This window comes from Macaca mulatta, chromosome 4 (genome assembly GCF_049350105.2).
Source record: "Macaca mulatta isolate MMU2019108-1 chromosome 4, T2T-MMU8v2.0, whole genome shotgun sequence".
Lineage (NCBI taxonomy): Eukaryota > Metazoa > Chordata > Mammalia > Primates > Cercopithecidae > Macaca > Macaca mulatta.
In genome coordinates, this window is record NC_133409.1 from 8,231,850 (window position 1) to 8,255,361 (window position 23,512).

Below are 23,512 nucleotides of genomic sequence, written 5' to 3' on the forward strand. Positions count from 1 at the left end.
AATATAGCTACCTAGCATTTTGTTGTTTAACTATTCCCTGGTGACTTTCATTTAGACCAGGTCTCAAGACACACGCTATTTCAGTGACAAAGGACGTTCTTACGGGAAGGATTAGAATGATATCCTATCTGTTCTCCAGCTTTATTCACCTTCACCACTTTGGGCATCTCTTTCCATTTCTTCTGAATTTGAGTTCCTTGAGAAGTCTTTCGCATCTGACTCATCTTAAATTATCCATACTGTAAATTTTACATATATTTTCTACAAATATTTCTTTAATACATATTTTAAGTGATTACATAAATACTTTAAATATCTTGGGTTTTGCCGTTTTAAAAGTCTATTTTAAAAAACACTAGATGAGTCGCTTCGCACTGTCTCTTCTCTGCTATAACCTTCTTTACCTTTGTTAGTTCTGTGTATAAATTAAACACATCTTTAAAACTGACCACTTACCAACAGTCTATGGAAATTATGATACCATTTCGAGTCACTGAATTCAATGAAAGGGGAGTAATAGTGGATGGCATGGTCAGACTACCCTCCCACAAAAAGAATTAGAAAAGATAGACATAATATTTTTAAAAAAACAACAACAAAACAAACAAACAAAAAAAACTAAGGCACTGAAAATGACCACACGGCAGGTAGAAACTGGATTGGAGGCCAGCCTTGAAAGATGGAAACATCAACAGTTGAGATTCCAGAGCTTGCTGCTTTTTGCCTGAGGGTACTCCCAACCCACACACTTTGAGTAGCAGAAGCCACACCCTTACTCACTAAAAAGGGCAGAGAACAGAGCAGATGGATGGGGGAGCAGCTGCAAGTATGGGAGGGAATCCTGGAAGGGAGAGGGATGCAGAGGGGATAACCTTGACTCCTAAATTCTGTATTCACACTTTGTGCATTCATTGATCACAGATCCCAGTGATCCCCAGGAGAAAACAGCAGCTGGAGGCATTAACAATAGAGCAGAGACTTCAGCTTGTGCCCACTGCAGGGGAGATGGAATTTGGAGCTTGAGCCCAGATTGCGAGAACAAAATTCAATACTCTTCAGAGGGACAGGGCAGTGTCCATATTCTCTGTATTATTATGTCCCAACTACAATTAAAAATCACTAGACATAAAATAGGAAAATTGACCAGAAGTCACGAGAAAGGGCAGTCAAAAAAATCATTCCACATTATAATCAAGATGTTGCAATTAGCAGACAAGATTTTAAAGCAGCTATCAAATAAATATACATTCATGAACTCAAAGGAAAATATTATCATCATGAAAATGGATGCAATCTCAGAAGAGAAATAAAAATTGTTAAAGCAAATTCTAGAGCTGAAAAATATAAAATTAAAATAATATGGGCTTGGTTTAATAGCAGATTAGAAATGGTAGAAGATTCATTACACTTGAAGATAGATAGAAATTATTCAACCTAGGGCAGGTGCAGTGGCTCAAGCCTGTAATCCCAGCGTTTTGGGAGGCCAAAGAAGGACAATCCTTGAGCCCAGGAGTTCAAGACCATCTTGGGCAACACAGAAAGACCCCATCTCTACAAATAATTAAAGAAGATTTAGCCCACCATGGTGCCTGTAGTCCCACCTTTTCAGGAGGCTGAACTGGGAGGATCACTTGAGCCCAGGAGTTCAAGGATACAGTGACCCAGGATTGCACCATTGCACTCCAGCCTGGATGGCAGAGTGAGACGAAGATGAAGATGAAGAAAGAAGAAGAGGAAGAAAGAAGAAAGAATAGGAAGAAGGAGAAGAAGGGGAGGAGGAGGAGGAAGAGGAAGAAGACAAAGAGGAAGAAGAAACAGCAGCAGAAAAAGACGAAATTATTCAATTTAAAGAACCAAGAGAAAATCAATTGAAGAACATAATCAGAGCCTGAAATATCTGCTGGACAATAACATACACATTTATGTACAATTGGAGTATCAGAAGGAGAGAAAAGAGAGTGAGGCAGAAGAAAATAACTGAAGAACAATGACTGAAAATTTCTCAAATTTGGTAAAAGATTTAACCAAACAGCCCACTCAGATGGAATAAAACACTTGTAGTCACATAAATATGAAGATTTTAGGACTTGTCATGGCCCCCCAAACATACTTGCAACCTTGCCTTAAACTCAAAATTTCTTTCTCCCTCTGAATGTGAAGTCAGAATTATTTTTGTTTCTCAATTAGGATGTTTCTCAGTTATTCATTACACTCATGATTTAAAAACGGATCTATTTCCATCAGTGAACAGAAGACAGAGAGCACGCACGCACTATTTCTTCTCAGTGTTATTTTGCTCTTCACTAGTACCTTTATTCGGGTGTGCGTTCCTCTGGCCCAACCCATCAAGACTGCCCGAGGTCGGCCACACTTCACTGCTGTTCTATAAAGTAACCTTCTATGCTTCATTATGCAGCGTTACTCATTTCTTTATCTCAGCAATAGAATATCACACTTTACTGTGTTATCCTCCTGCTTACAGAATAGCTATTTATTTCTTAATAAAACAGTACAGTGTGTTTTCTCCATGATTATTTAAGACTCAGCTGAGACATAAGAACAATGAAATAAAAAATTAAATACTCTCCTCTCAGGATTTAACTAGCTGAACTGGGTAAATGATGATTTTCTTTAAAACTTCCATTTATTTCTTCCTAGTATAGAGTTTTATATCCTTCAGGACAATGTGCATCACGCATAATGTCATAATATAAAGGAAAACTATTAATATACATTGAAATGAAATCCTTTAAACTACCAAAAGCAATTAGAAATACTGGTAAACAAAAAAAAAGGCAGTTCTCTGTAGTTAAAATAAGTAAATATATTAACGAACGTTATTCAATGGAATTCAATAGACATTTATTGAGAACCTACAGTGTGCCAGTGTTATGTTGTTTTAGTTATCATAAGATGGTTTATATAGCTCAGTGTGCTCTTCAATATGATTTTATATGCATGTCTTTTTAGATGTTACTCAAGCAGAGAAATGAAAACACTGGCACAACTAAAAACAACATCTAAAGAAGAAAATAGGCAATAGCCTAGTAATATTTTCACAAACGAAAACCATGAAGTTTCACTGCTTCTAACAGTAGCCGTAAGCTACAAATTTGATTCATGAAGCTCTTCACCCACAAGTCAGGAGTAGGCAGTGGAGTGGGCATTGACAAACGAGCTGTCAGCTGCATTTACCATCTTTTTTTTTTTATTTTTAATTTTCTTCCCAAATTTCAGGGTCACACCCTTATAATTCATGTAATTAAACAACAACAACAAATCTTAGGAAGAAAGTGGGGAATCAAAGCTGTAGTCGTGTTACAAAAGAATGCATTACTCCCTGCAGCAGCGCAGTTAAATGCTGCGGCTGGATTCTGGCTTGCTTTAATAAAAATCTGTTCAATTAAGCAAGGAAAACTTTAGAGAGGGAGAGAGATGTGTAATCTGCCAAAGGTCTGTGTGAAGGTTTCCTAGGAGCATTCTGAAAGTCCCTGGTGGGACTCACCTTCACCAACGAGAGATCCGCAATCAGGCGGATCTCCCACACAGGCTAATGTGGTTTATTTGTTTATAAGATATATCAAGCATTGCTAAACCTCAGCATATGGCTTGAACATTCAACTCCAGAGTGTTATTTTTTTTTCCATCAATCTTTAAATACCCCGTATTTTGGCCATTCTACCTCTACATGAGTGACAGCTGGGTGAACAGATAAAAGGAACAGCTAGCTAATTTAGACTTGAGGAATCAGAGGTTTTGAAGTAAAGGAAATCTAAGATGAGAAGAAAATGAGCAGGAATTAGCTACACCAGTAGAGGAAAGAATATTTCAGGCAAAGGGAAAAACATGTATAGAAAGAAAATGAAAGAAATCAGGCCCTATTTGAGATGTAAAAAAATTCAGTTTGCCCGGAGTATTGTGTCCAGGGACATGGAGATCCGAGCGGAGAGGCTGAAGAGTGAAGGGCAGAGCGAGCTCTCTTGGAAACCTGCTGTCAAGAGGTGCAGGAACAAGTGAATTGTCTCCATCAGGCCAATGCCCTCCTGACCACATTTATATTTGTAAACGACCACTCTGGCTGCATCAGTGAGTATGCAATAAAGGGGGCAAGCTTCCACTCAGGGACGACACATACATTTGGAAGCTATTTCCATAATTTCAGTGAAGCACTAATGGTGGAAAGAATTAAGATAATAGCGATGGCGGCCGGGCGCGGTGGCTCAAGCCTGTAATCCCAGCACTTTGGGAGGCGGAGACGGGCGGATCACGAGGTCAGAAGATCGAGACCATCCCGGCTAACATGGTGAAACCCCGTCTCTACTAAAAAATACAAAAAACTACCCGGGCGAGGTGGCGGGCGCCTGTAGTCCCAGCTACTCCGGAGGCTGAGGCAGGAGAATGGCGTAAACCCGGGAGGCGGAGCTTGCAGTGAGCTGAGATCGTGCCACTGCACTCCAGCCTGGGCGACAGAGCGAGACTCCGTCTCAAACAAACAAACAAACAAAAAAAGATAATAGCGATGGAAAGGGAGAAGGATGGACATGTTTGGGGAAGTATTTAGAAGTTAGAAACCACAGACTTGGTATGTGGGGGTGGAAAAGAGAATGAAATCAGAGGATTCCTGGCAAGGACAAATGGCAAAAAGGAGGCACATTCACTGACTACAGTAGGATGAGGTTTATAGTGGAAGAGAAGGTATTGAGTTCGGGTGTGATTAAATATCAAATACGTATGGAACAGGAAGGCAGAAACACCAGTGGTCAATTGGGTCTGAAAGCCAAGAGTTGTCCTTTTGGACAATGGCAGACTGAAGCCATGGAATCAGACGGACGTCACCCATGGAGTTGGAGGTGAGGGTGGCCCAAGAAGAAACCTTGAGGAACTGGGTTACCTCTAAAGAATAGACAAATGAGGCCAGGCACGGTGGCTCACGCCTGTAATCCCAGCACTTTGGGAGGCTGAGGCGGGTGGATCACAAGGTCAGGAGATCGAGACCATCCTGGCTAACATGGTGAAACCCCATCTCTACTAAAATACAAAAAATTAGCTTGGCGCGGTGGCAGGCACCTGTAGTCCCAGCTACTTGGGAGGCTGAGGCAGGAGAATGGCGTGAACCTGGGAGGCAGAGCTTGCATTGAGTCAAGATCGTGCCACTGCACTCCGGCCTGGGTGACAGAATGAGACTCCATCTCAAAAAAAATAAATAAATAAATAAATAAAGAATAGGCAAACGAAAGGAATCCATAAAAGATATGGACAAAGACCAGATTCAGAAAAATAAGAAAACTGTGTCATGGGCCCCCCAAGAAGGGCGACTTTGAAGAAGGAGGAGAGATCAATAGTACCAACTCCTACGCCCCTATTAAGTGAGCTAGGCATACCTTCCAGTATTCCATCCAAGATCTCAATTAAAACATTGAACAAGAAAAGGCTCAGGATAAAACCTTGTTCCTGTTCTTTCAATATGCTCAGCAATACCTTTTCAATCTGCTCATCAACACCACTGAGGGTGTAATGGTGAAAACTGCCAGAAGGATTATCATCAAGCTCCACTTCTTTATGTATTTACAAGGTCATCATGGGAATTTTGCTAAATTCCTGGAAGCATCCTAGTCACATGGTGTCTCTGGCATTTTGCAGAATGGCCTCCATGTCTATCACAAGTTAATGGCGTGACTTCTTCTTGATTCGGTTCTTAATTGAGGTGGTCACCACTTCCTTTACTGGTCAAATGAAAGCTTGAGGCTCACTTCATTGTAAATATCACCAGCCTCCCCCATACTTGCCCAGCCCAGAGTTCCCAGAACTCCAAACTCCATCAGTGCTGAAGGCAAACAGTGCACCAGTCAATACTAGCAGGCGGTTTAGGACATTGCCCTCTTTATTGTGGAGGCGTCAGAAAGCCTTGCAGAGGGCAAGAGGAGGCAAAACATGGATTTTAGAGCCAAAGGTGAGTTTAAATCCTGGTTACACCTCTTGGGTGCTGTGTGAGTGAGTGAGTGAGTGAGTGAGTGATGGATCTTTAAAGAATTCGTTTCCTCATTCCTTAATCAAAGATAAAAATATTTACGAGAACTACAGGATGCAGTGTGTGTTGCTTCACATTGTGCTAACATGGAATAGACTCTGAAAAAAATACCAGTTTTCCCCAGACCCCGGGACCTCTTAACAGACTGTAGAGCCCCAGAGGGCAGAGAGAGCTCTGTTTGGTTCCTATCAATCTCATAGTCTTATTATGAACTTATTAAACTCACGTATTTATTCAAAATGCACTAAGCGGGGAATGGCTAGAGATGGAGCTAGGGTTGGTGGAAGGAACACATAGGTACGTATAATTCCCGATGGTATTATTGGGAAATACTGGGGACAGGGAGGAGAGGCAGAGCTGCAGTGTATTTAGGTCTTTGACCTCTCGTGCTTGTTAAGGGACAAGGTTTGAAATGCGTGTAACGGAAGCAGAATTCTGGCAGAGCGCTGTGTGCGATACGTGTAAGAATAGTGTGTAGGGGAATGCTGAGATACAGGTACAGACAGGTGATGAGGCTCACACCATGTGCATGAGGGAAAGAGTGACTGCCAATCTGTTTGTCCACACAGGAGCATGGCGCACAGGCCTGGCACATTCAGAGCACGACCATGTTCCTCAACATCTCTGGATCCTGACTTTTAGAGGCAGGACAAACATATATATATTAAAAATCTGGTGAGGTGCAGTGGCTCACGCCTGTAATCCCAGCACTTTGGGAGGCTGAGGTGGGCAGATCGCCTGAGGCCAGGAGTTTAAGACCAGCCTGGCCAACATGGTGAAACCCCGTCTCTATTAAAAATACAAAAATTAGCCAGGTGTGATGGCGGGTGCCTGTAATCCCAGCTACTTGGGAGGCTGAGGCAGGAGAATCCCTTGAACCTGGGAGGCAGAGCTTGCAGTGAGCCAAGATGGCGCCATTGCACTCTAGCCTGGGCAACAGAGCAAGACTCCATCTTTAAAAAATAAAATAAAAAAAAAAAATCCATGCTTTGTTGTTCAAAGGCTTATAGGTAAAGTCTCTGCCATCCAGAAGCTTACAAATATAGTTGGGTAAATAAGAAACATTCACAAATATAACAAAATAACATATGACAAGGGTCATGGGTAGGTAGAGTACAGAGAAATGGCTGTGAGTGACATAAGGCCGCTGAGGCGTGAATCTTGGCTCTGGTTCTTACCATCCTGGTAAACGGCAGCTAGTGACTTAACCTCTTTGTGCCCGAAGTTCCTTGTTAATAGCATAACGATGTTGAAGTAATTCAGTGAGGTGTTTTGAGCAGTTTGCCAGGCATATATAAAAGCAGCCAATAAATGACAGCATCATTATTAGTAGCTTTGAGTACTTCACTTCCTCCCCACATTAGTTCTCTCATCTGTAAAGCTGGACGATTGGACAAAAATAGCTAAAGTCTCCATCGATTCTAAAAATCTATACATGATAAAAATGAGAAAAGATCTAATTCAGGGCAGGAAAAGTGTTCCCACAGGTGTCAACCCAACACAGACTTCATGGCGGACATGGGCTTCGCTCTAGGTCTTGGCAACATGATGTTTGGCTGGGAGCACACTGTTTTAGTGGCAGCGGGTGATCCAGAAAGAGAAGTGGGAGATCAGGCTGGAAATAAAGACAGTGGTTAACTAAGAAACACTTTAAATGGTAAGTAATGGACTTAGAATTCACCCCTTGGAAATAGCCACTGAAGATGTGAGACACATAAATGGTACAATTTACACGACTTTGCAGAATTTGTCTGGGTGTGTTATGCAGAAATGATTGACCAGAGATACGGTTCTAGAGAAAACTTATCAGGAAGCAACTGCAATCATTCAGACCCAAAAGAATAAAGCCTTGAACTCAGGCGGGGACAATGAACATGGATAAGAAAAGACAAGGGCCAACTCCAGCCCTGCATTGCTGTCAGAAGACCTGAGCAAGGGCTGACAAGAAACCTCCCAGGCTGCCCCTTTCATCTGGGCATGGCACCCCCAGCCTGAACGTCTCCATATAGGGAACCTGCATCTGCATATCTGAACAAGACTGGGTGCATCTGAATTTTGCTAATGGATGACAAATAACAATTGGTATTTCTTTGCTCCACTTCTTTTCTTGTCTTAAAATAAACCATGATCGACTAGTCACAGCTGCACTCACACAAAGAAATAGCAGTCTTTGACTTCAAAGGGAAACAGCTGAGAAGGGAGAAAACAAACAAAATTGCAAGATCTGAGATTTCATCTGGCGTGAGAATGATTTTTTAAAAGCATTTCTTACCCTAAACTGTTTCCTGTCTCATTTGAAAGCATCCCCAGTCGGCTGATAGCTCACATGCCAGGGTAAAGGTACCATCGAGGGAAGGCCGTGCAATCACAGGCAGCAGCTCTTTCTCCCAGGACTCTGCTTCCTCTTAGTGAAAGCAAACACTGATGCCATTCTAATATCTGTTAAAGAAAACATTGGGAAAAAAGCAGCATAATTTGTGGAAAAGTTGAAGATTTAGATGCTTGAAGGTCATGGGCTTTACGGAGGAAGTCACAGGATGCTACTTTTCAAAGGTCAACAAGAAAAATAGAAGGTTCTCCTCTTGGCGATCTCTAGCTATAGAGTATAATCGGATGCTGCAAACCTCAATGAATTCCTGGGACAGGTTTCTACAGAGAATGTAAACCTTAATGTTATCTGATATTGGAGTTGTCCAGACTCAAGCAAATTACACAAAAGTCTAATCCCAGGCAGGGAATCAGAGCTGCAGATCTAATTGGTACCACACACTTCTGTCCATCATAGCAGTGCTGTGTGCAACAGTGGAAAGATGAATTACAATCTGGATTTTTAAAGTCTTAATATGAAAGAAAGAGGCAGCAGGGAAAGTAGTCGGCTGGGGGTTGGCTGAGAAAACCTGGCCAGAAACACAGGCAGGGATTTCATTCTGGAGAATTATCTTGCCCGCGCGCTGCAGATGGTGGCAAAGGCAGCCTTCAAAGGGCACCCTGCGGGCAACAACTCCGCTCTCTGGTCCGCACTGCCTCCTGCCTCCATCTAGTCTGTTGCTGATGTAAAGAATCCAGGCTTCTGTGATGGGAAGGGAATGGATAAAGCACAGTAACCCCAATGCCAGCTAACACCTTCTCTTCTCTTTTGGAAGGAATTCCTAGCCAGGCTCACATGCACAAATTTCTTCTTGCTCTGAACCTTTACAGCACTGATGTCTGGCATTTATCATGAGTTGCCTTCTGGCATCTCGTTTGTTGTTTTTTTGTTTAACTTCTCCTAACATCTCAGAGCTGAAAGAGACACCTAGAAGATTCCAACCACCCCTTTCATATTTTAGTGCACGGCCAAGTGGTTGGTCGTTGGGCTTCAGTGAGAAGACCCCACAGATGGAGCTCTCGTGGCCTGGAGAGGCGGTCTATTCCATCTCAGGACAAATTACACACTTTAGAACATCCTTATAGGCCCCTGATAGGAATATAGATTTCGATGTTTCTGAAAGGCAACTAGACAAAACACGTACGAAATATGTGACAATGGGCAGGGTGCAGTGACTCACACCTGTCATCCCAGCACTTTGGGAGGCCAAGGCGGGCCAATCACCTGAGCCAAACTCCATCTCAAAAAACAGAACAAAACAAAACAAAATACGTGACAATGTTCATACCCTTTGACCCAGAAATTCCGCTTTTAGGAATTTATCCTAAAACATTAGCATGGGTGTTCCCAGTTGCACATAGGCGCCAGTTTATCTGGGCTTGCAAGAGCTGGTACGTTCACCCCTTCCCAGCTCCACCTTCAGGGCCTTCACACTGGTGCTTCCACTGACCACGGTGGAAGAGAAGGTGCACCACAGAAAATCAGGACCTGCAGTAATGGGGGATTCGTTTTCTTTTTCCCTGGAGCTTCACGAACCATCCCCAGTACACCACTGGATGAACCCAGATATTTAGTTAAGGTATGTTAATTGCAGAACATTACAAATGAAGTCGGGGAAAAGAGTAAAAAAGAAATAAAAATAAAACCACCTAAACATCTAAACTTTATGTCCAAATTTAAGGATCACATAAATGAATTATAGTACATCAGTTTTATGGGATGTTATTCAATCTTCAAAACAATATTAAATAAAAACTAAAAACATATGTACTTTTTAGCACACACAAAAAAAGCAGGTTACAAAGCAGTGGGGTCATGATGCAACAGTTTCATTTTTGTGGCAAGGGTGAGTGGGTGGGGAGAGAGAAAAAAAAAAAGCCACAGGGATTTTTAACCAAAGGGTGGGATCAATTTGGCATCTCAATATTTGCTAACTTTTCTACAACATATGTCACTTTTATAATAAGAAAACATTAAGGATTAAGTTTTCATCAATGCCTGTGCTTAACTACATCATTTTGCCGTGGGATAGTTTTATCGGCAAGGATACAATTTTTTGCCGAAGGAGAGGCTGACAAGGAGGCACCGGTGGGCGACAGCCCCCAGCAGCCTTCTCCCCTGGCCTTGTGAAGCTCTCTAGTGAAGATTTTAACTAATCCATGCAGAACTGACACAGACATCTAGGGAATAATCAACAAGCATGTGCTAAACAGTCAAATCGAGGAGACCAAATACACAAACTGCCTGATTTTTTTATTTTACAATGTTTCCTTTCTTTCACTTGTTAAGTGCCAGCTCAGCAAAGTCAAAAATGTTACTTTCTACCCCATTTCTCTAGGCTTTTTCTCCTCTTTTCAGAACACGCTTTCTTTGCATCTCAGGCAGAGGAGTCTGGGCACTGCAGCTGCCCCAAGGTAAACACAAGTGCCAGGTAGCTGCATTTGGCGGTGGAGGTTGGCATTACCCTGGAGTTAGTTAGCACTCTCACTGGAGAACTGCAGCCAAATAATAACTGCACCGAATGCTCCGGCCAAGCAGAACATTCTTCAGAACAAAGGGAAGGCAGGCCTGTGGAGGAGCTGCCACCAAGCATGGGAATCCAGGACAGACTAAGACTTGCGTGTAAGATGCCCCCCTCTGAAACAGGACCCCAAAGCCTCAGTGGCACCGTCAGGCATCCCCGGCGGGTCCCTCTCAGTGTGAATGGGCACCACAGAGCAGCCTCTCACCATGCCCAGGAATGTTCACCCATGACCAACCCTTCTTCCTCTTGAAAGTTTAAGATGAGAAGGGGAGAACAAGAAGAGGAAGTTGGTGTGGATGGAAGAGAGGTGCCTGTGAGGGCTTCTACTTCTTTCCAGAAGCTTCTCCTCAGTAGGGTGACCCAGCCTGGGCCCAGGCCTACAGTAGCGGTTCTCAGCTTCTTGATGCTGGGTGTGCATCGGAGCCGGCTGCAAAGCTTCTGAAGACGACCACACCTGGTCCCACCACCAGGAGCTCTCATTCCACAGGCCTGGTGAGGGGCCTGGATATTGGGCTTGGTTTAAATTCCCCCAGGAAAGGCTGATGTGCAGCCAGAGTTTCAAGAAAGCCTAACCCGCTAGAAATCACGTGTGGCCAAGAGACACCCCCTTCTACTACCATTATTTTCCCCAGAGACCAGAAATAAGAGTGGTAATGTTTACCCCGGCCCTGGGAGAGCTGGTATTAGCAGTGCCCCGCGGTATGTCCTGAATTATTCAGAGATCATCTTCTGGCTGCTGAGGGATTTCCAACCCCTCCCCCACCATGACCACCAACCTTTTTCATTCTAAAGAGACTCCTAAAAGCATCTGTAAATGCTTCAAAGGGGGCACACTGCACAGCCAGCACATGACGCCATTATGGAATTCAAAAGGTCCTGGGAAGAGGCAAAACCACAGATTTGAAGGGGAATTTCTCATGAGGTGAAATCTTAGAGGCATGTGGTGAGATCTTCTGATGTGAACTCTTCAAAAGAGTAAAGTGTTCAATCTCCCCCTGGCAGGGTGAGATGAGCTGCCAGAAACCCAGAGAGAGGGAAGAAAAAATGCTCTTTGTGGTAGAGAAATTGTTTGATGAATTACCAGATAGAATGGGTCCAATTCTCGTGCCCTCGGACCGGGAAAATAAAAATCCTAATGCTATTAATGAAATAGTGGCCAAAAGAAGTAATGTAAAACGACAGGGGGAAGGCATACAAAATGGGAAAGGCATATTCACATGAAATATACCCTCCTCTAAAAGCTTTGCAAGATGAATTTTCCCTTGTGGAGTTGGGGGTGAGAAGTTAAAGAGATGGTGACTGCATTGTTAGACTAAAAGGCTTTCCATTAACGCTGTTCATAAAATTTAATGCTTCAAATGAGGACAAATTAAGGTTATCAAAAAAAATAAATAAATAAAAGGTAACTATTGTTATTTCCAGTGTAAACTTGTTACCAAAAAATAAAAAGGAGTAATGTCTATTCAGTCTGCTTTCTTTTTTCTTTTTCTTTCTTTCTTTCTTTCTTTTTTTTTTTTTTTTTTTGGAATGGAGTCTTGTTCTATCACCCAGGCTGGAGCGTAATGGCATCATCTCAGCTTACTACAATCTCCACCTCCTGGGTTCAAGGGATTCTCCTGCCTCAGCCTCCTGAGTAGCTGGGATTACAGGCGCACACCACCACAACCAGCTAATTTTTGTATTTTTAGTAGAGATGGAGTTTCACCATGTTGGCCAGGCTGGTCTCAAACTCCTGACCTCAAGTGACCCACTCACCTTAGCCTCCCAAAGTGCTGGGATTACAGGCGTGAGCCTCCAGGCCCGGCCCAGTCTTCTTCCTATGTCTTATTCTGGGGAAACAAGCAAGCGTAATAATGGTTACTTCCAGCAATTCTAAGACATTATTGCCCTGACTCATAAAGCAATTCCTGTTTTTCCCTAGTACTCAGCCACGGATTGAAATGCAAAGTGCTGAGTCCTCATACTGTCTGTCCTACCTGACTGACCAGGAACGAAATCTGCAGACAGCACCAGCAAATTCTCCCTCCCCTAAATACTAATAGCCCTGCCTCCTATATTGGCAAGTCAGCTATAAATATTGATCACTAATACTAGCCAGTAACGTCTACAATCCGTATACAAACATTTTGGCAATTTCTCTGTAGGATAAAGAAATTGAGCGCTCGAAACTCTTGTGAGCAACTAGATGCCTCTATGGACTTCCAGATCTTGTTCCTTGCTTTTTTTTTTTTTTTTTTTTAAACGGAGTCTCGCTCTGTCGCCCAGGCTGGAGTGCAATGGCCGGATCTCAGCTCACTGCAAGCTCCGCCTCCCGGGTTCACGCCGTTCTCCTGCCTCAGCCTCCCGAGCAGCTGGGACTACAGGCGCCCACCACCTCGCCCGGCTAGTTTTTTGTATTTTTTAGTAGAGATGGGGTTTCACCGTGTTAGCCAGGATGGTCTCGATCTCCTGACCTCGTGATCTACCCGTCTCGGCCTCCCAAAGTGCTGGGATTACAGGCTTGAGCCACCGCGCCCGGCCTATTCCTTGCTTTTTAATAACGCACATACATTCATGGCCTAGTGTCAAAAGCACAAGCATGAGAGAATTGAGTTTGTTCCTGTCTCTTGTCGTTTACTGGTTGCGTGATCTTAGGCAAGTCATTCAAGCTTGCTAAACCTTAGTTTGCTCATCTGTAAAGTGGGGATAATAATTACAATGCTGCAGGAGATCAGAGAATTCATGTTATCTATTTACTTGTATATTCCTCATGTCTAAAAAGGGGGGTCTGGAATATGTGCAGAATGAATTCGTCAATCCTAATGAGGATTAACTTGAGGAAAGGCAGGCAAATCCCCCAGCACACTATTCAGTACATAGTAATTACTCAGTTAATGTTAACTATCACCGTCATTATTTAATTTAGACAAAAAGCTTAAAAATATATCTTTCCTATTATGTAAACGATAGGCATTTTGGCTGCCCAAAAGGAGCGACTCTTACCCACAAAGCAAATTCAGCAAGCTTAGCCTGGTCACCAACCAGTCCAGTGGGATGACTGTTGCATGAGGAGATAGCACAGAGCCTTGGGATTAAATGAGACAGGACAGGGAATGTGTCGGAACAGGGCATGCATCCGGACAGGGCATGAGTCAGCACAGGGCATGTGTCGGGACAGGGCATGGGCCGGGACAGGACATGCGTCGGGACAGGGCATGGGCCGGGACAGGACATGCGTCGGGACAGGGCATGTGTCGGGACAGGACATGCGTCAGGACAGGGCATCAGGCAACGCTGGCAATGGTTTCCAACCTCACGTGCCAACATCTCCCATCTGAGGCTGGAGCTTGGAAGGTGCGCAGAGATCACAAAGTTTAAGTCTCTTCCTTTTGCATGTCCAGCATGTCCAGCTGGCAGCATGTCCAGCGTTGCCAGGTCTTCACCCCAGCCCCTGACACTCATCCTGGGCTCTGGCTCCTTCACTGCTGCTTCAGCTCAGATTGATGTGGCCCACGGACACAGGCAGTGCCACTGGTGGCAGCGGGGCATGCTTAAGATAGCAGAGTCTTAAGGAGTCAGAATGAGAAAGAATTAAGCATCACTAATCCAAAACCTTTGGTTTCCAATAGTAATAGTGATACCCAGGGAGCCTGATGGTGTCCCATCGCGGATACTATCTAGTAATCAGCTATGTCCATAAACGCTGTTGAACATAGCCACTGGGGAGAGCTTGCAAGAGAAAATGGACTGATGTCAAGAACACTAAAACAATAATGAGAGAGCCAGAGCAGTTCAGAAAATAGATGAACTGAGAGAGTCATATATCCAAGTGGAAAGATACAGCAGGACCAACTCCAGAATAAATAAGAACATTTCCACTGCAGTAATCCAGGTAAGACATAATAGGGCCTTAACAAAGACCATTACACTTGGATTGTAAAGGGACCAATATGGAGAGAAATTAAAGTAGAATCGATGGGACCATATTACTTTCACACTACTGCTGTAACCAATGGCCACAAACTGGGTGGCTCAAAATAACAGAAATGTATCCTCCCACAGTTCTAGAGGCCATAAGTCCAAAAGCAAGGCATCGCCAGGGCCACGCTCCTTCCAAAGCCTCTGCAGGAGGACCCTTCCTGCCTCTGCCACCTTCTGCAGGCACTGGCAGTCCTTGGCTTGCAGCTGCTTCACTGCAACCTCTGGTCATCACATGGTGCTCTTGTGTCTAAAACGGTGCACAAGAGTGAAACTGTCATCATCTGTGAACAAATCACTTTAGTGTAAACACTGACTTTCAAAAATCGTAATCTAAATCTACGAAGAAGATGGGGAAAGGGAGAGATGGAGAGGGTTAGGAGAGCTCTGCCAGAGCTAAATGTTTATCTTTCATTTTTATAAAGTCAAAATATTACAATTTAAAAAATAAAAAAATAGTTGTATAATATTTAGAATGTGGAGGTAAATACCAAAAGAATTATCTAAAATAGTGGAAGTAGGGGGCTGCGGGTCAGGGGAAGGAAAAGGTCAAAGGAATGTTGTCTTTTGCATTTTAAATGTTTTAGTCCTATTTGACTTTTTAAACTACATACACGTGTTATTTGTTAAAATTTAAATTTAAAAAGAGGAGATCATTCTGTTTTCAGTCTCAAGAAGAGACAGAACCAGCTGACTGTAGCTTCAGGTGAACAAATCCCTGCAACCACCTCTGGGGCTCACCTGCCTGGGATGTTAGTGTCAGGATGCACGGCCCCGAGCAAGGATTCCCTCATCAGAGCTCTGGCACCAGGACTTGAGGCTGACACCCAGGACAAAAGGCAAATGATCCCACAGAATCCTGGGGAGAACACTGTTTCTGCCTGTGGCTTCTGCCAAGGAGGCTGATTAGCACCCGTGATTCATTTTGACCCGACTTTCACTCACCAAGGCCATGGGTTTGTAGCAAGTCATCTGAGGACGGAAACTGTGTTTTCCTCACCTCACAGCATTGCCTAAACCACGTGCAGCTTGCTTAAGAGGCTCATCCTGGCCTTATAAAGAGACTGGTCTCAAGAAATAAAAACACAAGACACATACAGTTTTGGAAGGACGAAGATAGCATTACCACTACAAATTACACAAAAAAGGGGCACATTTCCACAAAGCCAAGAAAGATACATGTTTAAAAGAGTAGGGTACCATCAACTGACAGTTGCCCATATTGCATGCCAAGTTCCTCCAAAGTGCTTGTATTAGTCTGTTTTCATGCTGCTGATTAAAGACATACCCCAGACTGGGCAATTTACAAAAGAAAGACGTTTAATGGACTCACAGCTCCACATGGCTGGGGAGGCCTCACAATCATGGCAGAAGGTGAAAGGAACATCTCACATGGCAGCAGACAAGAGAACAGACGAGAGCCAAGCGAAAGGGGTTTCCCCTGATAAAACCATCAGATCTCGTGAGACTTATTCACTACCAGGAGAACAGTATGGGGGAAACCACCCCCATGGTTCAATTACCTCCCACTGGGTCCCTCCCACAACATGAGGGAATGATGGGAGCTACAATTCAAGATGAGATTTGGGTGGGGACACAGCCAAACCATATCAGTGCTTTAGATCCATCATCTCATGGCTCACAACAACCTCGCCTGATTTGTATTTTCATTTATATTTTATAGATGAGAGAGTTAAGACTAAGGCAGATGAACAGGGGAACCTGTGTAAGCACAGGCCTGTAGCTGCACTCCAGAGTCACCACAGTGAAACTTGTAGTTACCAGGCTCACAAAACTGCACTGGTATCAAGTTCCCCAGCTAAATCTTTGGAATCACAGTTTGGCTCAAAATGATTAAACTAGGTTTAAATTAAGCATTGAGCTCAACCAGCTAAAAGTACCACTCTGAAGCAAATGTGATTAATTTGCTTCGTCTTTCTCTGCTATCTTCTTTTTAATTTTGCCTTCATATGTTGTATTGATTTTATCATCAAAATGAAAAATCTTATAATGGAACATTCAGATAACAGAAAAAGAACTTTTGCAAATTAAAACTGGGATATTATATTACAAATGAGACACACTTGTCTAAAAAAATTGTAATTGTTTTTCTGGGACTGAGAAATTGCCAGTGAAGAACCTGGCATTTAGCAGAGGCCCAACAAGTGGCTACGGGTCAGTCCAGCATCCTGAAAAGAGAGGGCTTTGAAATCCGATAGACCTAAATTCTCAACAGATAAACTGTTGAGAATCAAACTTTTAAAATAGATCTAAAGCCCCTCGTGCAGTCTTTGAAACATAACTGTGCTCAAAATAATGTTAATTTCCTCCCCCTCAACCTAAAGAACCTACTGTATTTCCTTCATGCTTGTTTGCTCTTTGCTTAGACCATCTTCCTTTTGTGGAAAGCACCATTGCCCACTCATAACAGCCTCTGTTCTTGATCCAGTTAGCCATATACAACTTTTTGTTTTCTGAATTCACTGCCTTTCTATCCTTGGCAGAGAAAAATAAAAGGTGGGGGATTTCTTAATCAGTCTCCACATTTCCTATAGATTATTTACATATTTTGGAATTAATTCTTTGGGGGTTCTTTCCTGTAATGAAAAAGTTACATAGTTCGACTTTTCTAAAATTGAATAACCAGGTAATAATTTGCTTTAGCTCTTTTTCTGTCTGGATTATCAAACTTAATCCTGTGGGCATTGTTATATAGTAGTTCATCCATGAATTCATCCATGAATATACCACACATTGCTTACCATCAGTCACCATCTGCCCAAGACCGTGTATGGTGACCACATGTCTTGAATCATCCAAGACAGTTTTAATATTGGGTAATTTTCTTCTTTTTAATAAATGGGAGTTATTAAATTTATGACCAAATGTGATTTAATTGTTCTACCTTTGTATGATTTTTTAATTTCCTTTTTGCATTAAGAAACTATACTATTTTTATAATACATAAACTCATTCGTATTCGAGTCTTAAAGGGGCATAAAATTAGATAATGATTATTTGACATATAATGAATCTCCTTAATTGAAATGAATAAAATTATATAAAATTGGAACCATCTTAGAAAATCTGGGACATATGGTCATAATAAATATAGTTTCTTTCCCATGGGTACTAGGAAGTAGTCATTATAATAATCCCACATTAATTAGAGAAACTTACTGAAATAAAATTGTAGTATAACTAGATTGTGTGGAGAAGGGCCTTCCATTAGACATCAACCTGAAGATGTTAACAAAAAAGTATTTAGCACTGATGGTATAAGCATCTGAATAAATTAATCTAATATAGGCTACTCAGCATTCATAAGATCCATGAGAAAAATGTCTGTAGTAATGTCTGCTCATAGCTTTAGTTATTCAAGGTGGTTTGTAATGCAAATAATCAAAAGTGCAGCCAGGCATGGTGGATCATGCCTGTAATCCCAGCACATTAGGAGGCCAAAGCGGGTCGATCACCTGAGGTCAGGAGTTCGAGACCAGCCTGTCCAACATGGTGGAATCCCATCTCTACTAAAAAATACAAAAATCAGCCAGGTGTGGTGTTGCACACCTGTAATCCCAGCTACTTGGGAGGCTGAGGTAGGAGAATCACTTGAACCTGGAAGCAGAGGTTGCAGTGAGCTGAGATTGCACCACTGCACACCAGCCTGGAAGACAGAATGAGACTGTCTCATTCTGTCAGGGAAAAAAAAAAAAAAAAAAAATGAGACTCCGTCTCATTCTGTGGGGCGGGGAAAAAAGTGCAAGTCCAAGAAGACCACAAACTAGTAGAAAATAAATTGTAAGAAGGCAGGGATCTCATGCTAAAACAATTAAAGTATTAGCATCCAGGTCAACAAAGACTGAAACAGACACCTGTTAACTCCCAACATCCACAAATTTCTCCTTTGACCAGCGTCATCTCTGCCGAGAGTTCAGTTCTGGGACTTTTAGCACGTTCTCCCTTTCAATGAGCATATGCTAAATGCAGTTTCATAGACAACTGCTTTCTTATCAACATTCAAGCTATTTATCCAGGAAGGCCCCCCTCCCTTCCCATCTTGTGTGATAAATACCAGGACCTAGCCTTTGCGGAGGTCTGGGTGCCAGGTGCTGTGTTCCAGTGCCTAATGTTCAGAAGTCTTCTGGGAAATGGTTAACAACTAGTTCTCTGGGACAAAGGAAAGATGCTTATTTGCCAATTTCTGTTGTGTAAATTCTTCCACCATTGCCAGTTTCAAGCTGCCAACAGTTTAGCCACTGTTGGCACAAACTGTCTCCAGCATATTACAGTTTTAGCATTTAATCCTTGAAATTAACAGGCAGGTAACATTACTGTCCCCATTTTATAGATGAAGAAACTGAGGCTTGGAGAAATGAACTAAGTTGTCCAAAATCCCAGCTGGTAAGTGGCAGAGATGGGATTTCAGTACAGGTCTGCCTCACTCCACAGTCTGTTTATTGAACAAATATTTATAAAAGCAAGAGAGCATTTTATACAGCAAAAGACAAAACAAATGAAAACTCCTCCTAGAGTTTACAAGCGAGTGTAAATCGGTCCATGCCCTTAAACAGTACAAGTTAGGTCACCCCAGGCGGTGTGCAGTGAAACAAGCCGAAGGAAACCCACCAGTGGACAGGGACTCTACATTCGGTTGCCATCAAAGTTACTTCTAGTTTTTAATGATCTCTGGCACCTCTCTACGTGGTGGTGCCTTTTCAAAGTGAACAAGTGTAAACAACTCAGTCATTTCTTACCCAACTGGATAAAGCCCTGGAGTCTGAATTGGTCACGGTTTCCACCTCGTTGACTCTCAGGCCAGTGGGGTCGCAACATGACCCATGACGTTTCTGAGTCCTCCTTATTGGCCCTGCAGGTGAGACTCTCCTGTGCACCCTCCACGGACACCTGAGCACCCACTTGAGATGCAATCCTTGTTTGGTGTCCTCTTAGTATTTATTTAAAGAATTTCTCCCCAAATCCTGTCTATCAGCTTAAACAGATTTCTCTAGGAGCCATTCCTTGCTTTCTAGTCCTTTGTAGCAGATGGCCTCTAGCTAAGCCTTGTTCCGGCCTCCACCAAATTGTCTGGCTGTATGATTCAGCTTCTCTAAGCTCCCAGAAAACAGTCCTGCCAGATGGAGGAAGCGCCCGCTCTGCAGCCCCCGCATAAATATTCCCAGGTGCGAGGCTGGCACTGGATTGTTGGACTCGGGATTTAACGGAGGGAATGCGAGAGCGAGCGACTTAAGCTCCCATTTACTCAGTTTTCTCTTCTGTAAAATGGGAGCTTTTAAAAGATATACTTTACAAGGTTGTTAGGTGAATCATCCAAAATGCTTAATTGAAAATAGTGTAAGGTATTCTTATTTATATTTAATATTAATAATACTAATAAGGGATAAGCTCTATTACTATTCCCTAAGTATCTGGGAAGACTGTATTTGCAGACAAGATATGAAAAGTGGTATTCTCTGTAACAATTACACTTAAGTCACACACTTCACAATCATTACACTCCACTGCATTCACAGAACCATCCGTTCAGCAAACCTCGACCGAGCACCTATAACACACCAGCCCCTCTGCCAGGCTGCCACAGGACAGGGCTGACTGAGACATGGTTCCTGCGCCATGAGCTTGAAGTCTTGTGGTAGATCTGCCCAGGAAACCCTCCTTACAATGCAGTTGGAGAAAGGCCTAGGATGTTAGAGAAACCAGGGCACCCAAACCAAACCAATACGTTTGGGGATAGCAAACATCAACGTCAGAATAATCATTACCTCTGGAGAGAGAGGGAGGATTTGAGGTTTGAGAGGCTCCCCTGCTCTGAGTTTTGGAGAAGAAGGAGGTAGCCCTGGGATCCCCTATACATGGTGTACATCAGAACCACCGAGGAGCCTGTCGAGCCCACACTTGGCTAAGGCTCTACCCAGATATTTTGATTTGATAGATCTTGGCTAGGCAGGGCTGGATATTTGGACATTAGTCATCTTCACAGGTGATTCTGTACAGGGATAACTATGACCTATATTTCTCTGACTTCTTCCATCAGAAAATTAGAAAATACATTCATTATATCTATTCAATGTATCTCTGTCAGTCTTCAGTGTCTGGGGACTCTTGCTGACACTCAGACACCAGGAATGATACTAGACATTGACTCAGGCCATATTTAGCCTCATTTTCTTCATTTTTAATTTTACAGCACCTTCCCAAATTAGTTGAACTTAATTTTTTAATAACTTTAGAATAATTTGATCTTATTCCATGTTTCTATTTCTCATAAACCCAAGCTCACAATTTAGACTGACCACATTTTCCCTGAGCTCTGAAACATTAAAAATAACATAATCTAGGTTTCTCTCAGTATTAGGGCAGATAGTAGAAACCGTAGAAAATAGTTCCAGTCAAAATATCATTCAATAAACAATTCACCAGAGACTGTTGAAGCTCCCCACAGAATTCCTGATAACAATGGCCATAACAATACATTTTACTCCCAGATCATGCTACGTATTTATTCTGACAACCAAATACTGAATGTCATCTGCAATGAAGACATCTGAGGACTCCTATGTATTGGTGTATCTCCAACTCATTCACCATGAGGCAGCTCAACACGTGGAATAAAACACTAGACACTAGAGCTACCAAACAAGTGACATATGGTCTTCACAAAACCTCCGAAAGTCCATTTCTCTCATTTTACTAATGAGGAAACTGAGAGGAAGGAATGGTAATTGACCAAATTGGCACATTCAGAGTAGGGCAAAGCCAACCCAGAACTTGAGTCTGTTTCTGCCCAAAGCCTTCCATTAGCCAAAGGAACCCCAGTAGATGATTTAGTCACAGTTTTATGATGAAATACACTATAATTTCTTTATAGTAATGATAACTTATGGTCAGATATAAATCACCTTTGTTCAAAAAAAATTATAAGTAAAAATAGCATATAATCCATATAAACAATCATATCTGCAATGGTTTCTATGTGAGCAATAATCTGTAAATAAAAATTTATTTTTATTTAAATTAAAATCAAATAAAAGTTTAAAATCTGCTGTACGCTATAACCAGTAGTTTGGGATTACCTGGAAGTACTTCTATTCCACAACCTACTTCCATCCTTCAGAGTCTAAGAAGAAGAAAAAAATGCTTCCCTATGAAATTTAAATTTAAAATATTCACGTGGAATGAACAAAAATAGAGAGCTGTGTAAAAAAGTACTAGCAAATGAATAAGCAGAAGAGAAAGAGGAAGAGAAAGACAAAGACAGAGGAGGAAGAGGAGTTTAAGAAGGAGGAGGGAGAAAGGAAAGAAGGATAAAAGAAAGGAAGAAATACGGGAAGGCAGAGAGGCAGAGGAAGGAAAGGTCGAGTAGACTTGCAAACTTTTTCCCAACTCTTACTAATTATACTAAAATATCATACTGAATGTACTAAAATATCTTATGGACTATATTAAAATATCTAAAAGGTTGACAATAAGCTTCAAGAACTTACAGCCCAACAGCAAGACTTTCTGTAACCTTAGATTTTCTTAGGTTAGTGCCATTAAACATCTGATCCATCTCACCAGCCGACTTTCCCTCCGGAGCTAGGCACAGCAAGCTGCACTCTGGTTGCCGTAATTATAATGGGAGTTGCCGTGAATGGTGCCTAGAGGGGAGAGTGATTGTGCAAACTCAGATGTGCTGGATCCTGTGACGGACAAACTGCTTCAAATGCATTTATTATAAAATGCTAGAATAACAACCCTGTATAGCAAACACCCATATCCCAATACTGAACTTTACCAAATCAGACCATGCTTATGTTTGCTTCAGATTTCTTTTTAGATAAGAAAATATTTCAGATGGAGTTGAATCTCTCCTTGAATTTCTGCCAAGTCATTTCTCCTCCTCCCTCTCTCTCCGGGGGTAATGATTATTCTGACTTCAATGTTTGTTATCCCCAAACATACTTAAATATTACAACCACCTATGTGTGGCATATATTTATAAAACACATAGTAATAATTTACATATTTTTAAAACTGTATAGGCACAGTATTATATGGTATATATTCTACTACAATTTGCTTTTTTCTGTCAACGTTAATTTCTGAGATTTCTCCATGTTGACACACGTAGCTCTAGTACATTTGCTTAACATTGCATAGGGGTATGTCCATTTTACTTATTTGACTTCCTGTTGGCAGTCTTTAGGTTGTTTGCAGCTTTTCACCATTACAGATAATGGTGCAGTGGATATTCTTGTGCACATCTGTAACAATTTCTTCTTGATAATTGCTAGAAGTAAAATATTTACCCACTGTGTTTATGAATATTCATTTTTACTAGTTATGACCAATTTACCCAGCAAATTAGTTGTCTTGTATTGGTATCAAGTCAACTGTTAGCCACAGCCTGTAAATTTGTTTCCTTATGTTTTCAAGGATTGTCTGTTCCTTGATGGTTTAAAACTCATCTATAAAAGGCTGGGCACAGTAGCTCACATCTGTAATCCCAGCACTTTGGGAGGCCCAGGCAGGCAGATCACGATCAAGAGATCAAGACCATCTTGGCCAACGTGGTGAAACCTCGTTTCCACTGAAATACAAAAAATTAGCTGGGCGTGGTGGCACACGCCTG

At 42.2% G+C, this 23,512-nt stretch overlaps 1 long non-coding RNA gene across 1 annotated transcript in view; it reads right to left on the bottom strand.

The window, feature by feature from the left end:
* Positions 1–22,513, bottom strand: part of LOC144340707 (uncharacterized) — a 35,403-nt gene extending 12,890 nt beyond the window's left edge. The window contains exon 1 of the long non-coding RNA XR_013416977.1: positions 22,383–22,513. This is a non-coding gene — a long non-coding RNA (uncharacterized LOC144340707). The remainder of the gene's footprint in view (positions 1–22,382) is intronic.
* Between the last annotated feature and the right edge of the window lie 999 nt (positions 22,514–23,512).